Below are 10,950 nucleotides of genomic sequence, written 5' to 3'. Positions count from 1 at the left end.
ATAATAATAGTCATAATTTTCAATACCAATAATGATCATAGCACCCCTTAAATATGTACAATAGCCAGTTGTCAAGTGAAAAAAAATCTCTTTTTTAAAATACATCTTTATTTTTAGTTTTGAATGATGTGGGACAATTTTGTATAGGCTGGGATTTCCCCCCCAAACTTCCACCACCCAAGAAAATCTCTTTACAAGCTATAGATGTTTCCAAACCAAATAATAATGACGGCACACAACATCGACCAGGTGATGATGGTGATAATGATGATGATGATGATGGTGATTATCATTTTGGCCCACATCACTGTGTTTTTATCACATACCAGGGCTTTTGTTTTTGACCTGTTCTTTCTCTCTCATTCAAGTTTAAAGACTTAGACCAGACTTAGACCGACTCTAAAATAAACCTCACTCAGCATCTCCGAGGGAGGATGGGTGGATGGGAAGCACGCCCCTAGGCACGCAATTTTCATTTCCGCCATGGCCGTGCTCTGGCATCCACAGACTAGACTGAGGCGAGAGGTCTTAGCTGGGACTATGTCTGGGATATCCTGTGCCCTGGGCCCTGCTTTCACCCAGTTTGTCAGCAACTTAGGAAAAGTTTGTCCCTTGCTGGGGGCTGAGCTTGTTGCCAATCACGTTAACCCTTGTGGTGCTGCCCAGAGCAAAGGACCCTGGTGGCTGTTGCAGGCCATCCATGGGAGGGCTGTGTCACTGTGCATGCCTGGCTGGGGACCTGTTGGGCTTGTGTGTGTGTGTGTGTGTGTATGTGTGGAGGGGGGGCACCCTCACAGAAGCTGGCCTCTGGGAAGCCCCAGTCCGTGGACCCTCCTGACACACACACACACACACACACACACACACAGTCAACTCTGTGAAGATTCCCAGGCCAAAGGGGACAGGCTGGAAGTCACCTCATGTTTTGGTCCAGTTTTTGGTCCAGTTTTGGCTGCCAAACACATATGTGCCACATTGGCACAAAGTTTCGGGTCTCCCTGTGGTTAGAAGGGCTTGCGGACTCCTCATGCCTAGGGGAAGGTGGTCGCATGCTCTCTCCGGGGTGTAGATGCCTAGTGGCTGCTCTGTAGGCCAGGTTGAGTTCCTTAGCAGTGTGCCTGGCACAGCCTGTGTCCCTCAGCTGTGGGATGAATGAATGGACCAGTGGAGGGAACTCATGTTGGGGAGAAGGGTCACTGAGAGCCTGTGCTGTGCTGAGGGGGTGCTCCGATTGTCTCTGCGATCCCCATGCTGGCCATATCTGGGGGGCTTCAGAGACGCACCTGCATCTGGAGGAAGCCCAGTGGGGTCAGCCTCATCCAGACCCCTTCTCCAGGGCCCTAACCCCTGGCCAGTGTCCACTCATTCCTCCCCATGGCTCAGGCCCCTCCTCCAGGGCCCCAAACCCTGGTCAGTGTCCACTCATTCCTCCTCATGGCTCAGGCCCCTCCTCCAGGGCCCCAAACCCTGGCCAGTGTCCACTCGTTCCTCCCCATGGCTCGGGCCCCTCCTCCAGGGCCCCAACCCCTGGCCAGTGTCCACTCAACTCTCCTGATTGTTCAGAGGTACATCACATAGTCACCCTGATGCCTTGCTTTCTCCCAGGCTGTTCGCAAATCCTGCCAACTCCTCTGTGGAGGTCACACCTGGCTGTCTCCTCTGTCCCCACGCAAGTCCTGTGGTGAGTTTCAGAGCTCACACCTCATGGATCGCATTGGGAGCTTGGCCCACCCTGGCCCTCCCTGTCCAGGACTGTCCATACAGGACTCAGGATCTCCCCGCCCCTGGTCTACTGACAAAGTTCTCTTCACTCAGCTTGCTCCCTGGAGAGCTTCCTCGCCATTCTGGCCTTTTGCTCAGTGACCCCGGGCCACCGTTCAAAGCCTGCACAGCCTGGGAACACACTACATGTGGTCCACATGGGTGCTGTGCCGCCCCCCAACCCCCAACCCCAGGGATGGAGAGTCATTCCATGTGGTTTGTGATGCATACCTGCAACAGGGTCCATGACGCGTCCAGGGTGGGCAGAGAGATGCAGAAGGCAGAGCAGTGGGGTTACCATCTCGGGGCTTGGGGGAGCTCTGATGGGCAGCAGGGAGTCGGACATCAGCCGTGGCCTTGGGCCTGGGCAGTGAAGGGTTTTGGTGTTATATCAGAGGCCCCACGCGAGGCCCGGCTCCCGTGCCCTCGGTAGTAGCAGCTGTGCTTGCTGTTGTAAGTGGCCTGGTGTTGGGGGGGGTCTTCCAAATGGTTCCAGGGGGTGGGCATTCCGGTTGAGATTTGACTGGAGTCTGATCACAGAGATTCGACTGGAGTCTTTGATCACAGAGCTGGGTTGCCTCCCAGGCCCCAGCTCCCTGCTGATGAGGCCCGGGAGGCAGCCCTGATAGCCCATGTCATTGGGTTGCTGCACCCACATGGGAGACCCGGGTTGAGTTCCTGGCACCGGGCTCTGACCTGGCTCGGCCCTGGCTGTTGAGCACGTTTGGAGAATAAACCAGTAGGTGGGAATTCCCTCTCTCTGTTTCTCCATCCCTCAAGCAATTGAAAAAAACAAACAAAAAACTTAACTGGAAGATCTATATTGTAAGAAAACAATGCTTGGATTTCAAAACATTTTTGCATTAAAAGGAAGAATCTGAATTGTATTTTTTTTCCATGAACTTTTTGGATGTATTCTGGGAGGCTTCAAAACGTTCGTAGGCTGCCTGGCACAGTAACCTAGTAGCTAACTCCTCACCTTGCATAAGCCGAGATCCTATATGGACGCCGGTTCTAATCCCAGCTGCTCCACTTCCCATCCAGCTCCCTGCTTGTGGCCTGGGAAAGCAGTCGAGGACGGCCCAAAGCCTTGGGACCCTGCATGGGAGACCTGGAAGAAGCTCTTGGCTTCAGATCAGCTCAGCTCCAGCTGCTGCGTCCACTTGGGGAGTGAACCAACAGATGGAAGATCTTTCTTTCTGTCTCCTTTTCTCTGTATATCTGCCTTTCCAATGGAAATTTTAAGAAAATCTTTTTTAAAAAGTTAAAGGAAAAATGGAATTGTTATGCGTTTTTTTTTGTGTGTGTGTGTGAACTTTCTAAAAAGATTTTTTTTAAGGATTTATTTATTTGAAAGGCAGAAGAGTAGAAAGAAAGAGATAGAGCCTTTCCATTTACTTATTTACTTGGTTTATCCATGCCTGCCACAGCCAGGGCTGGACCAAGCCTCAGTTAAGGGTCTGGAACTCCATCCGGGCCTCCCATGTGGGTGACAGGTCCCTGGGGGCTTGAGCCATCACCTGCTGACCAGGCACATTAGCAGGGAGCTAGACAGAAGTGGATGTGGGCATCCCAAGGTGGGGGGTTGAGTGGGGTGGCTAGACACACTGCCCCCCAGTTCCTGCCTCCTCCCCGCACCCTGTGAGGCCCCTGTTTTTTAGTGCTGGTTGGGTTGTGTGGCTACAGCCTGCCTTGTCAGTTTCTGAGTAGGAAGTGCCCCCTCCAAGTTAACTTAGATGTTCATTAATGCCAAGACTCCACTCTGCCAAGTGCAAGTGCCCAGGCAGAGCAAAAGGCACCGAAGAGGCACCTTTGTGCTTTCAGCTGCTGTTTGTGGAGCGAGCCCCATTTGGAATCCCTCGGTGAACCTGTCACTGGCCAGTGCCATGTCTGTGGGGCTGCGCTGGCAGTTGGGTACATGAGAAACTGGTTTACCTTCTCTGTTATCACTGGCTCTCAGATGCCGGCCCGATGCAGGGCTGGAAGGAGGCCAGCAGGATCCGAACGCCGGCCTGGCAGGCAGGCCAGGGCTTGAGCTGGTGAGGGGGGTGCCTGGTAGCCGTCGGCCGGGCCCACTGAACCTCATGTGATTTCTGCTGAACTCACTTTCCTCTTTTATGATATACACACGTCCCACGTGGTTTAAGACCCAATGTGATGCGCTCGGCAGCTGCTTAGTCTTACTTTGTCATGTTTATAGATTCTGGCTTTCCAGAAAATACGGTTGACTTGCTGCTACCTGCTGCTACCTGCTTACAGAGGTGGCAGATCCCTCTACACCTGCTATGGTGTACTTTTAGAGAAAGGGAAAAATGTTGCTAAAACCCAAGAACTGGTAGAACTCAGAAGCAATGGGCTGATGGTACCGATGTGTCAGTTACTTGTCAGTTACAGTGCAGGGAAGCCCAGCTGGGCTCCACACACCCTGATCCTGGCTTCCTCTTCTCTGGTCTCAGCTGTTCGGAGCCTCCATGCAAAGGCCGGTGCCTTGGCAACAGGAGAGTGATTCAGGATGGGTAATTCACAATTGCAGACGTGAACTTGAGCCAGGAACAAAGCAGATGCCACCTGGGCCACTGATGTTTTCTTGAAGACGCTACCTAGGCAATCAGACCAAGGGAGTTCAGAGGAAAGAACAAGATTGGGCTGGAAATGGCAGATGCAAAGGCCCTGGGGTCAGCTGAACCAGTCCAGGGAAAGGGATCCAGTATTTATGTCTGGCACATGCGGGCAGGCGAGGCAGGGCCCATCTTCAGGCACAGCTGCTCCATGTGTTCTTTATGCTGTGCTCCAAGGTCACCTGTGTGTGTAACTGTAGGACAGAGGCCAGCTATCCCGTGGGGGGCATGCTGTGATAGAAGACCATAGTCCTTTTTTTTTAAGTCAGATGAACAGAGAGGAGGAGAGACAGGGAGGAAGATGATTCACTCCCCAAGTGGCCACAGCGGCCAGAGCTGAGCCAATCCAAAGTCAGGAGCCAGTAGCCTCTTCTGGGTCTCTCACATGGGTGCAGAGTCCCAAGCCTTTGGAGCGTCCTTGACTGCTTTCCCAGGCCACAAGCGGGGAGCTGGATGGGAAGTGGAGCAGCTGGGACTAGAACCGGCACCTATATGGGATCCCAGCACATGCAAGACAAGGACTTCAGCCACTAGGGCCCGAGAGGCTGGTGTTTTAGGGACAGGGTGGAAGGTGACACCTTGAGAGAGGGAACCCAGAAGGCTGGGCTGGGCTGGGAGAGGGAAGAGATGTGTCCAGCACCATGCCCAGCTGGCTTGCCATGTTAAGGGACATTGATGGGGGAGGGTTTTCTGGCATGCAGCTGGGTGTCCGGGTCGGGATCCCAGGGCCATCCAGGCAAAAGGTCAGGACTTAGGAGTGGCTGGCGTGTCATTGGCCATCTCCATCTAGGGAACAGATGAAATCACCCAAGAAGTGGGTGAAGAGAGAGACGTTGCCAAGGGCAGAGCCGGGGAGCCTGCGGGAAGTCCAGGAGAGTCTGAGGCAAGCTTCTTGGCTAGGCCAGTGTGGCCAGGTGGGAACAGAGAGGGTCCTTGCAGAAGTTCATGGGCAGTGGGACTAGAAGGTGCCACACATTTTCTGGGAACTTTTGAAAGGTCACCCCATACAGTCTAATGGCATTCAGCATCTTCCCTGTGGATGTGTAGCCAGCACTGCCTCGGGTCTCCCTGGAGCAATCACTCCCTAATTGTGTCTCCCAGCCCCTGTATCCGTGGATGTGACACCCAAGGGGCTCCTGGGGGTGACATCCTGCCGTGGTTGTTTTGGGATGAGGTGGTCTGATCCAGCACTGTGTCCTTGAGGTTCATGGCTGCTGTGCAAGGGGTCAGGGTCTCCCTGCTTCCCCAGGCTGAGTCACACCCCGCTGCACAGGCAGCCCGCACTGGGTTTGTGCATCTTTCTGCATGTGAACACACTCAGGTTGTATCTGCCCCTTGGCTGTGGTGTGTGGTGCATCCGGCTGGAGGGAGGAAGTTTTGAAGGGACTAGGGGCAGGGGGAGCTCCAGAGAAGCTGGGGAGAGGGGAGGAAGAAATGACTCCCACAGAACTGAAAGTTACACGCAGGCACACAGTGGCAGCAGGGTAGAACGCCACTAGAGATGCCCACATCCCTGAGGTTGAAGGTGAAGAAGAAGAAGAATTCACTTTACCATAGGTTATTTCTGGAATGGGCTCTCGGGGTGTAGGGGGTGAAGGGGGTGTCTCCATTCATTCAGCAAATACACATGGGCATGTAAGGTACTAATCATGATATTGCAGTATTTAAGCATTATTAATCAATCGCCATTTGGAAAAAGGCCGGGAGGCAGGGGGACACGAGACACAAGCCAGACTGTCAGGTTGGAGGTTGGCCTGAGCCGGCCATTACTTCCGAAGCATTGGGGCTGGGTCAGCCGCGGCATGGTTGGCCTGCCCAGCCTTCCCGGGACCAACACAGACAAACAGAACTTCTGGTAGCTGGCTGAGTTCATAACTCCTCCACCTCAGTTCCCTCTAGGGGCATGTACTTAGCTGTCAACCCACTCCCTGTGCTGACCAGGGGAGGCCAGCATGCAAAAGAAACATTTCACCAAGTGCCAGAGGGTGTCCAGCACGGCTGCAAGATGGCACCTCCCAGCCTGGATTTCCGGTGAATGTCCTGGCTCGTTGCCTTCGCCATTCACACCACTCGCTGGTGTCCTTACCCCTTCTCCATGTTGGAGGCAGAGCTGTGCTCATGCTCCGGGAGCCTCACTGCTGCAGCCCGCAGCTCCCACCTGCACCTGCTGGCCCCTGTGGCTTGGTGCTCAGTGACTAGACTGGCACTTATCCCTTCATCTCTTCCCAGCAGCCCCACCTGGGGGCTTCCGGGCTGACTCTGGAGGAGCGCACGGCTGGCACCTTCACCCTGTTGTGGTTAGCTACACAGGTGTCCAGGCCCCTTCTTCTTGTCCTAACACTTCAGACCAAGCTGGCATTCCCCAGGCCCTCTCTCTCCTTCGCCTCATTTTTTACCCATTGGCCTAGTGGACTTGCCGAACTGTGCCAGGAGCCAGGAAGGCACAAAGTCAAGGAAGTGTTCCGAAAATGTTCCAGGTTGAAAAACGGCTTGCTTAAGACATTGCCTGTTTGGGTAGCCACCCACATAGAGACTGCTTGTTTGCCTAAGATAATGGCTGGGCCAAGGTAAACCTAGGCCAAGCCCGCGGAGACTGGTGCGGGTCATCCTGGGAAGTAGGTGTGTGGTCCAGGGTTGTTACATGAAAGCCAGGCAGCAAATGGCCAGAGGCCACACTTTGGATGGCCCAGATGAGAGCCAGGACCCAGCAGCTCCACTTCAGAGGTGGCCTCGCTGTAGCCAGCACATGTGACGGGAGTTTCCATGGAGACGTTGTCCCATGGAGCACCACTGATAGGAGTTTCCATGGAGACGTCCATCCTCACTTTGTTCCCCCAGACCTTTGCAGACCCATGCTCAACAGCAGCATCTTCCCCTGTCTTGTCCTTCTGCGTCCCCTCTCTGTGGAACACCCCTGCTGCGGTTGGGAACACTGCCGCCCCACCAGCCCGCTCTCCAACACTGCCTTGTCTGTCCCAGACCTGTGAGGGGGCAGAGCTGCCTCTCTGCTGCTGGCTGACCCCCAGGACCGGGTGACTCTCCATGCTGGGGGCTGGTGTGGAACGGCACCCCAACTTCCTCCTGCCAAAAGACCCCTCCTTTATTCCCAAGTCATGACGACCAGCTGTGTGTGCAGCCCTTGCCAGTTGGCCCCAGGCTGGGGGACCACTGGACTAGTCAGCCAGATGTGGCATGCACGTCTTCGTGGAAGTCATCGTGTGCTCCGCTTGGGTGAATCACGTGTTCCACGTCCAGCAGGCCATTGTACACCCCACCTCCTGTAGACCATTGCACACCCCATTTCCATCAGGCGGTTGAATGTCCCACGTCCTGTGGACAGCTGCACACTCCACTTCCTGTAGGTCACTGCACATGGGGTTTCTGGTTTGATATGTAAATGAATGATACATGACATTGGGACACATGCTCTTTAGGATGATGAGGCCCAGGCCAGGTGCTGTTTCTTCATTTTTAAAAGATTTATTTTATTCTTATTAACAAAGTCAGATATACAGAGAGGAGGAGAGACAGAGAGGAAGATCTTCCATCCGATATTTTACTCTCCAAGTGACCGCAACAGCCAGAGCTGTGCCGATCCGAAGTCGGGTACCAGGAACTTCTTTCCAGGTCTCCCATGTGGGTGCAGGGTCCCAAAGCTTTGGGCCATCCTCAACTGCTTTCCTAGGCCACAAGCAGGGAGCTGGATGGGAAGTGGAGCTGCCGGGATTAGAACTGGCGCCCATATGGGATCCTAGCGCATTCAAGGCGAGGACTTCAGCCACTAGCCCATGCCGCCGGGCCCATGTTTCTTCATTTAAAAAAAAAGTTTTATTTTTATTGGAAATTCAGATATACAGAGAGGAAGATCTTCCGTCCGCTGGTTCACTCCCCAAGTGGCCGCAATGGCCAGAGCTGAGCTGATCCGAAGCCAGGAGCCCGGAACCTCCTCCAGGTCTCCCACGTGGGGGTAGGGTCCCAAGGCTTTGGGCCGTCCTCCACTGCTTTCCCAGGCCACAGGCAGGGAGCTGGATGGGAAGCAGGGCTGCTGGAATTAGAACCAGTGCCCATATGGGATCCCGGTATGCAAGGCCAGGACTTCAGCCACTAGGCTACCATGGCAAGCCCCTGACCTTCAGTTTTAACTAGAAACACGAATCATGAAACCCTCGTCGGAGACCCAGGCACCTTCCAAAGTCTGGTGCCGGTTGGGTATAAATGGACATCCCACCATTGTAAACGTGGTCTGCTATACTAAATCCCCCAAGGAGTCTTTCATCACATCTCATACTGTCTAACTTCTCTACCAAGTGAAAATGTCAAGAGAGTTTTTTCTAGAATGTTCGGCTTTGGTGGGATCGGGGGAGTTCTCACTTGGCATGGGATTTTTTTTTCAATATTTATTTACTTATTTTTATTGGAAAGGTAGCTTTTTATAGAGAAAGAGAGACAAAGATATCCTGTCTAGCGCCCATATGGGATACCGATGCATGCAAGGCAAGTACTTTAGCCACTAGGCTACCGCGCCAGGCCCTGATGGGATGGAATTTTGATAGGAGCTGAGTCCAAAGAACAGAATATGCAGGGCCTCCTATTGCCAAGCTAGTTGCAAGGGACTGACTGGTCTCCTATTTTGCTTGGAAGTTTAGTTTATAGGAATTCACTCCATTAGACAGTCCCTTTGGATGTGGAACAAGCGAGACCATTCCCCTCTGTGCTCGCAGGAAAGGCAGAGCTGTAGGGCGCGTTGTCTGAATGTAAAAGTGTGGGTTTTACTGTGGCTCAAGCAAGCAGTAGGAGACAGGAAAGCTGAATGAGCACCCCCAAAAGTCATCCCGAACCCCAAGCTGTGCCAGGGGACACAGTTAGAGAATCAGTGGAGGGACACATACCAGGTTCATTTTTTAAGCAAATAATTCTTTAATTAAAAAAAAATCTGTTTCACTCATTTGAAAGGCAAAGAGACAGAGACCTTGCAACTGCTGGTTCACTCCCCAGATGTTGGCAGTAGCTGGGGTTGGGCCAACCGAAAGTGGGGAGCCCATGACTCTACCCAGGTCTGCCACGGGAAAGTGGGTAGCTGAGTCCCAAATCCTGGGTCACCACCACTGCCTCCCAGGAAGCCGGGATCTGGCCTGGGAAGGCAGTCAAGGACGGCCCAAAGCCTTGGGACCCTGCACCTGCATGGGAGACCTAGAAGAAGTTCCTGGCTCCTGGCTTCAGATTGGCACAGCCATTGTGGTCACTTGGGGAGTGAATCATCGGATGGAAGATCTTCCTCATCCTCTCTGTGTATTTGACTTTGCAATAAAAATAAATAAATCTTAAAAAAAAAAAAAAGAACAGGAACCAGATGGACTGAAGTCGGCCTGCTGGTGATTGGCAGACACCTGCCGCTGTGGGCTGGATTCCAGGGTTCCAAGTGGCCACCACAGTCCTTCCCCGAGTGGCCCAGCCTGTTGCAACCATTCCCCCTTCCCACAGCTCCAGCTCAACTCCCTGTGTCACACCCTGCCCTTGAACTAGTCCATCCCTCTTTTGGATGACCTGACAGGGTCCCTGAGATCCCCCCACATACCAACCCCAGTGTCCTCGGTCAGCGTTGGCTCCACCACATGAGGCTGCCAGGGCACAGGTGCCAGGCCTAGCTCTACGCGGGATCTCAAAGACAGGAGATGCTGGGCTGACATGGCTTTTGCCTGGGTTGACATCCCACTGACTCCCTTTGACTGTTGGCAGATAACATGGGGTCTCCTTGCCATTTCCACATGCATTCAAGGCTTGGTGATTTCTTCTAAGGGCCCTCACCCATCCACATACCCACACGTGTCATCTGAGATATTTGAATAGTCATGTTGCAAATAGAGAAGCAAGCATAATTTAGTAAGCACTTCGTTCAATGAGTGTGGTTGGAAATACCGGTATTGTAATACAATATGTGAACAGGTGACCACCGACATGTCTCATGTGGAGTTTTGGTGTGTGTATTTAGGCTTAGAAATGGCAGTTTTGAATCCATCACAATTCCATAGCTCAGTGGCCCATGTGGCCGGCAGCCCCAGTACTGGACTGCATAGGTGAATATGTGACAGTGAAGACAGGTTCAAGTTTTAAATTATTTCTTTTATTTCCTTTTTTTAAAAAAGATTTATTTATTAATTTGAAAGGCAGAGATGATGAGAAAGAGATCTTCCACCACTGGTTCACTCCCCCAGTGGCTGAGGCTGGGTCCGGCTGAAACCAGGAGCCAGGAGCTCCATCCCATTCTCCCAGTTACATTGGGTATGGGAGCCCCAGCACTGGGGCACTCTATTCGACCTTCCCAGGTGCATTGGCAGGGAGCTGGATGAGAAGTGGAGCAGTGAGGGAGGGGAGGTGATTTATATGCCACGCCCTGTAGCCAGCCCAGCGGGAACTCCTCTTTGTGCTTCGGTTATAAGGGAGACCCCTGTCCACTCCCATCCCAGCCTGGAAGGGCCTTGCCTCTCCACCTCTGACCCCATGTGCTCCTCTTCCCCACACAGGGCAGGTGCATTCCAGCCTTCAACCAGCGGTGAGCACCTGGTGAGAGCCC

Source organism: Ochotona princeps, chromosome 9, assembly GCF_030435755.1.
Source record: "Ochotona princeps isolate mOchPri1 chromosome 9, mOchPri1.hap1, whole genome shotgun sequence".
NCBI classification, from domain to species: domain Eukaryota; kingdom Metazoa; phylum Chordata; class Mammalia; order Lagomorpha; family Ochotonidae; genus Ochotona; species Ochotona princeps.
This window is presented reverse-complemented; position numbering follows the sequence as displayed.